This window comes from Chiloscyllium punctatum, chromosome 34, assembly GCF_047496795.1.
Source record: "Chiloscyllium punctatum isolate Juve2018m chromosome 34, sChiPun1.3, whole genome shotgun sequence".
Lineage (NCBI taxonomy): Eukaryota > Metazoa > Chordata > Chondrichthyes > Orectolobiformes > Hemiscylliidae > Chiloscyllium > Chiloscyllium punctatum.
This window is the reverse complement of record NC_092772.1, coordinates 930,680-938,039: the sequence shown is the minus strand read 5'-3', so window position 1 is coordinate 938,039 and position 7,360 is coordinate 930,680.

The following is a 7,360-nucleotide window of genomic DNA, read 5'->3' as shown; positions in this document are numbered from 1 at the left end:
GAACACCGATACAAGGTATTCGACAAAAACAGATACTCTCGCAATTTCATCAACAGATGCCTAAGGGAAAGACAACGGAACGAGGACATGCTGCAACCCAAAGGACTAACCATACTACCATACATCAGTAGCATTTCCGAACTGACAGCCAGACTACTGCGACCACTAGGACTCATAACAGCACACAAACCAACAGCCACTCTCAGACAATATCTCACCAGAATGAAGGACCCGATACCCAACATAAGCAAAACCAATGTAGTGTCCATAATCCCATGCAAGGACTGCACAAAACATTACATAGGACAAACAGGAAGGCAGCTAACGATCCGTATCCATGAACACCAAATAACCACGAAACGACATGACCAGCTATGCTAACTAGCCACACACACAGATGAGAAGCAACATGAATTCGACTGGGACAATACTAGCATTATAGGGCAAGCCAAACAGAGAACAGTCAGGCAATTCCTAGAGGCATGGCACTCATCCACAGACTCTATCAACGAACACATCGACCGGGACCCAATAGACTGGCCACTACAGAGGACAGCTGGAACTGACAACCGGAAGCGGCAGGGACAGGCCACTATAAAAGACGGAGGAGACAGCACAGAATCGCTTCACAGGAGGCTCCCAAGCACGGAGGATGTCACCGAGACAGGGAACAAAACGATTGCAGGACAATTTCCCAGCTCGGCGAACAGAACCACAACAGAAAATAACCTTTTTACAGTGATAGTATCCTCACAACTCCATCTTTAATAAAATAATCCATCCATATACAAAGGTGGATTCATTTTAGACCTCCTAATCTTCCTCTATTGGTAGACTGGAATGAATATATATTACATTGAATCTGAGCATACAAATGTTCACAGCTAGTTTCGATTTCAGTCATTTTACTCCTGCCACAGAATGCCTTTTATCTTTTTTCGTCCAAGTCTCCACAACGTGTCAAAACTTACTTTTTCTCGCTCTGTCAACTTTATAATTTCAAGTTGAATGGCAGCAATAATAAACTCAATAAATTTTTTCTCCCTAAACTTCTCCACAAACTTTAAGGGGTCACGATCAGTGATAAAGATTTGTCTCAGGTATGTTATTCGCAATGTAAATGCTGAAATGTTGTAACGCCAACACCAAGCTCAAGGCCTCCTTCCCCATTGGGGAATAAATCTGTTGATGTTTCCACTGGACACTCCAACCACACGTTACATAATGGAGCACTTCTCATCTCTCCAATAGTCCTTCTGAATGACATAGCTCCTCATGTCTCAGCATAAAAGAGTTACATACTTCTGTATCTCTTAATGCTGTAATCTCTTTACCTGCTACTCCTGGCCTATGCCAGTAAACCTTACTCTCACAGGGAAATGTTTTAAGAAGATCTCACACATTCTTCTCAATCCCTCACAGAAACCAAACTTTGATTTCTGAACCCAATCATCATCATCAGCCATTTCTAATCTTGCCATTGTAACTCTCTGCCCTTCCACACGAGTTCTCACGACTGCAGGAAGTGAATTGTTGAACTTCTCCAAAATTAGAGTCTCACTCAGAGTGCCAAAGGTTTGTTCTGTTTTTAATACCCTTCCCCACCTTTCAAAATTACTTTGTTTGATTCTTTCAAACACAACGTGCGTTGAACCAGGGATGCTATTTTAGATTCCTGAAACACTGTCGGCTTCTGGCACAAGCTCATATGCACTTCAGTTGGTTTTCTTCACCTCCTCCGATGGGGATGCAAATACCTATCAGCTTTGTTTGGATAAACTAAATCCACATGTTCTCTGGCCACTGCACTTGTTTAGCCACTTTCTGAAATGAAATTAAAAAGGCTCCCCCATAATTCTCATCAAATTTAGATAATGCTTGGATGTATTTAAACATATCCTGATCAGGCCTTTGGCTACCATAGGGTTGCTACTACCTCACTATCCTCTAATGGAAATCCATACAAAATGAAGAGGAATTTAGAATAACTTAAGTATTGGAAAACTTAACCGAATAATGGATACAGTACGTTCTACAAATGAACTGTTCAATCTATTAACATCACCTCAACACACCCCTTGGCAAAAAGGAACATTCAGATATGCATTCTTGCATACAGTTCTCCAATCCAGGAGGAAACACCATCAAGTGAGGCTTTAGAGAGAGTAGCAGCTCGGGATAATTTACTAAAACTTCCAACCCCTTTGGGACCCCAAGCACACGGTGATTGTTACAGCTACAAGAAAAAACAAACTAGAAAGCCTGGTCTGTGTGAGCTGGCCATTGTTACTACTATTTATTAAAAACGCTAAAAGCCCCGTAAGTTATTTACTTAAGCTGTTTTCAGTCGACAGTTTGGCCTTTAAGACCTCTTACTAAAAAAGAGAAACTAACACTTTATTTAAAAAAGTGACAGCATTGTCAGGCAATTTATATGCCTTGTCCTTCACTCAGTGGGCTTCCTCGTGTTACTGATCGCAAGGTCACCTGAGAGGGACAACCACAGGTCCAGACCAAGTTACAAGGATGTATCTCATAACTTCTGAAACATGCCTGTCCATCGACCATCACATGGGAAGTGAACAACAGCTTGATACACCATTTCAGTATTTCTGAGCTACACAATGCCAGCACTCGATACACGAGGGAGCCAAAACCCAAGGCCAAGGAAAGATACAGAGGGACAGAGAGATTCACTTTAAAGACAGAAACAGTCAGTTAATTAACTGAAAAGATGTTGTGGAAATATGTGGAAAAAGACAGGGCAGTGGGACTAACTATCGAAGTGAGATCTTCGTGATTAAAATAACAAGAATGAGAACATTGAATAAAGGCATTGTCAGATCAGCTGGAATAGTTTGTTACATCAAGTTCTAAATCTGCTTCACAGAACACCACAAAGAACATAAACTGGGACAAGATGACAGCCCAGCATGGAGAGCTGTGCAGACCATGCTCGTGTGTTGCTCAGTAAACTGCACTATCTGCCCAGCATGAGAGTATTGCAAACTTTACTATCATATGCAAACTATACTCACATCAGATTATTGCCTACAATGGGAAGGTGTGTGTGTGTGTGTGTGTGTGTGTGTGTGTGTGTGTGTGTGTGTGGTTGAATGCGAAATTCATTGTTTGAGAAGGAACGCACGTGGAGGAAACTATTATAAATATGAACAACTGGCAGGCTTTTTATGAATCAACAGAGAGAGAACGAGAGAAGTTTCATGGACAGAAAAGATAAAGTGTTTGAGAATGTGAAAATAAAGCCATTGCCAGACACAACAGCAATATACATCGGCGTGCACATGAATGACAGATGGATGGGAGTTTGGAGTGAGGTCTAATCAGATTTGTTTCGGCAGGTCTGAAGCCAGGAGCGTCAGCAGCAGATTATTGGCTTCATTAAGCCTGTACTTCATAGCTCAAGGTTCAAACAGCAGATGGAATAAACCGGTGAGATATATTCTGGAGTGGTGAGTATTTCAAGTTAGAAATGTTCAGGCTATGGTGTCAAGAATTAGGTCATAGTCAAAGAGATGTCCCACAATTGTGACTTGTCTGCTTCAGCTGCTGCTATTGGCAAGGGCTGGGATGGAAACAGTGGAAGGAAGTGGAGTTTGTAACCAGAGCAGTAGACGGTGACCTCCATGCTCTTAACAGCAAAGGCAATGATACAATGCATTGTGGTTCTCCCCTGAAACTGAATAGATCAACATAGAGACCCGTGAGTAACACTGCCAGAACAGAGAGCGAGACAGTAATTGAACACGTTCATTAATGTAGTTAGTAGTGGTCTGTAGAGTGAATATCTGGATGGAGAGATTCAACAGGAACAATAATAGTGACAAGATGTGTAGACTATATGAAATAACAATAATACAGTCATAACTGGTTTATAAAAAACAAAATCTGGACAGTGATACTCACCAGGAACACCAACGATAGCCAGGAAGGGATAATAAAAATATTGAATAATGAGAAGAGCGTAGAAGATCTGCGATGATAATGACAACCAATAAAATGAAGAAAGATACCAAACATAATCGGATAAGCTCCTGTATATTGTTTGAACATTCCAGTCTAATGTTCTCTGATTCTGATCCATTGTTGGAACATTCCAGTCTAATGTTCTCAGATTCGGATCCATTGTTGGAACATTCCAGTCTAATGTTCTCACATTCTGATCTATTGTTGGAACATTCCTGTCTAATGTTCTCAGATTCTGATCCATTGTTGGAACATTCCAGTCTAATGTTCTCACATTCTGATCTATTGTTGGAACATTCCTGTCTAATGTTCTCAGATTCTGATCCATTGTTGGAACATTCCAGTCTAATGTTCTCACATTCTGATCCATTGTTGGAACATTCCAGTCTAATGTTCTCAGATTCTAATCTCTCCTCCCCTTCTCTCTGGATCTGCTGATCCCTGTCAGTGCTGTCGGTGATGGTCCCGCTCATGTTATGGAATAACACATTGAACGCAGCCCATTTATCATTAAAAGATGGAAACCCTCCACTGGGATAATTAGAATCCATGGAGATTGGCATTAATCACACTTACCGAACAAATAGGCTCAGTTAACCTGTTGAAAACAACACTTTTCCCTTACTGGTTTTGGATGGAATGGATGAGGGTTGCTGAGCGATGGATCATAAATCTTTAAATCTTTTAAATCTTTTTATTAACTTGTATATGAGAGTATTAATAGGACACTGCAGGCGTCTATATATGTTCCACTCTGTTTACGAAAGGAGGCAGTTATAAAATAACAGATCGACTGCATAAAAAAAATTCGGGTGGGCAAGTTTCTCGATACCTGAACACAAAGTACAGTAATGATTGACCAGAGTGCGGCCACTCCTGGTTTTAATTCCCTGTTGTCAAATCCTTTCATAACCTTGAGATTATTGACACTGCTGCTCAGGAACAGGCCGAAGCAATTCTGTCCCTATGGGCCTCTTACAGAGGGATAGGAGAAGGCCATTCAGCCCATTTTACCCTGTTACTACTTGAAAAGGTGGAAAGCTGGAATATTGGCACATTTTGCTGAAAGAATCATTCGCTGCAGCTTTATGAAGTGTTACTGAGAGGGCACCTGGAGTAAATAGTGTTGTTTGTGTTTCTGTAACTGAGAAGGAATAGATCTCCATTAGATACAGTTTACCAGTTGATCATAATCCATGGCTTGCTATGTTATTTAATGTCTCATCTCTGTTACACAGGGACAGGAGGACGCCATGAAGCCTCTTGAGTCCATTTCAGAGGGACAAGACGGGATCATTCAGCCTGTCCAGTCTATTACAGAGGGACAGGAGGAGCCTATTCAACCTCTCGAGCCTTTTACAGAGGGGCAGGAAATGTTTATTTAACATTCAAGTCTGTTACACATAAATATTAGTTTTAAACTAGTTGTGGAATAGGAAAGACCTGATGTAAACATTAAAGTTCTATCTTTGAACAAGGCCAATTTTGAAAGTGTTAGGCGAGCCCTGTGAAAGGCTGATTGGAATACCCTATTCACAGGGAAAGGGATGGTTGGGAAATGCAAGGCCATCAAAACTTGGTTTCAGAGAGTCCAGAGCCAACGCGTACCTATTACTGAGATGGGTAAGGCTGGTGGGTGCAGGGAGTGCTGGTTGGCTAGATATATTGATGTTATGGTCAAGGTAAGCAAGGAGGCATATGTCAGGTAAACAGAGCTGAGATCAAGTGAATCCCGAGAGGAGTATAAGGGCAATAAGTGTATAGTCAATGGGGAATTTGGGCCAGAAAAATGTGGACATGAGATAGCTTTAGAAATAGGGTTAACGAGGCATTGAAGCAACTCTACACATCCTTTAATTACAAAATATTAACTAGGGAGAGAATAGGGCACCTTAAAGATCAGTAAGGCTACGTATGTGTGGAACCATAGGAGGTGGAAGGGATACGAAACAAGTATTTTTCCTAGTATTTAATGTAGAAGAGGTTACAAGAGTGAGAGAATGAAGAAATACATAGTGATATCTTGAAAAGTATCTATATTACAAGGAGATGTTGGACATTTTAAACATATAAAGGTGAACAAATCCCTGGGACCTGATCAGTTGTATCCCAGAATATTATGGGAAGCTCGGAAAGAATTTGCACAGCGTTTTGCTGATATATCTGTAAGATTGATTTCCACAGGTGAGGTGGAAAAAAAAATTGGAGGGTTGCTAACATAGTGTCATTATTTCAGAAATTAAGGAAAACCCAGGTAACTATAGATCGGTGAGCCTGACGTCAACGGTGACTAAATTGTTGAGGGGATTTTGAGGGAAACGATGTATATGCATTTGGAAAGACAAGGACTGAAGAGGGCTTTGTACATTGGAGATCACGTCTAACTGACTCAATGGAATTTTTTGAGGAAGTGAAGAAGATGATTAATGAAGGCAGGACAGTGGATGTTGTCTTCATGGAATTCAGTAAGAAAACCAAAATGTTCTACATGGTAGACTGGTTAGCAAGGTTAGGCTGCCTGGGATCCAGGGAGAACTCGCAATTTAGGTCAAAACTTTTCTTGAATATCGGAGACAGGGTGTGACAGTTGGCATTTGTTCATTAAACTTGGAGACCTGTGACCAGTGGCGCTGCTCGCAAAGATCAATAGTGGGTCCATTGCCTTTTGTTACTTTACAAATCATTTGCACTTGAGTATATGAAGTATTGTCAGTAAGTTTGTAGATAATTCCAAATTTGGTGGTGTAGTCGACAGTGAGGACTGATCTCTCAGAATATAATGGGAACTTAATTAGGTGAGCTGAGGAGTGTCAGATGGATTTTATTTTAGATAAATGCGAGGTGTTGCATTTTGGCAAGAAAAGTCAGGGCCAGGCATACAGGTCGGATCCTGTCGAAAGTTGCCAATCAAGGAGAACTCCATAGAAATTATAGAATCCCTACAGTTAGGAAACAGGATTTTCGGCCCATCGAGGCCACTCCGTCCCTCTAAACAGTATCCCACTGGACATACCCCAACCCTATCCCTCTCAGCCTGCATTTCCCATGGCTAATGCACCTTGCCCTCACATCCAAGTGTACTATGCACAATTTAGGATGGCCAACCTACCCTTACCTGTATATCATTATATTGTCGGAGGGAAACATAGCATCCGGAGGAAACTCACACAGACACGGGGAGGATGTGCAAGCTCCACACAGCCAGTCATTCAAGGATGGAATTAAACCCCGATCGCTGCCCTGTGAGGCACCTTGTGGTGCAGGTTCTCCGTTCCTTGAAATTGCCGTCACAGGTAGACAGTGCAGTGAAGAAGGCACTCGGTGTTCTTCCCGATATTGGTGCGTGCTTTGAGTCTATGCGTTTGCATGACAT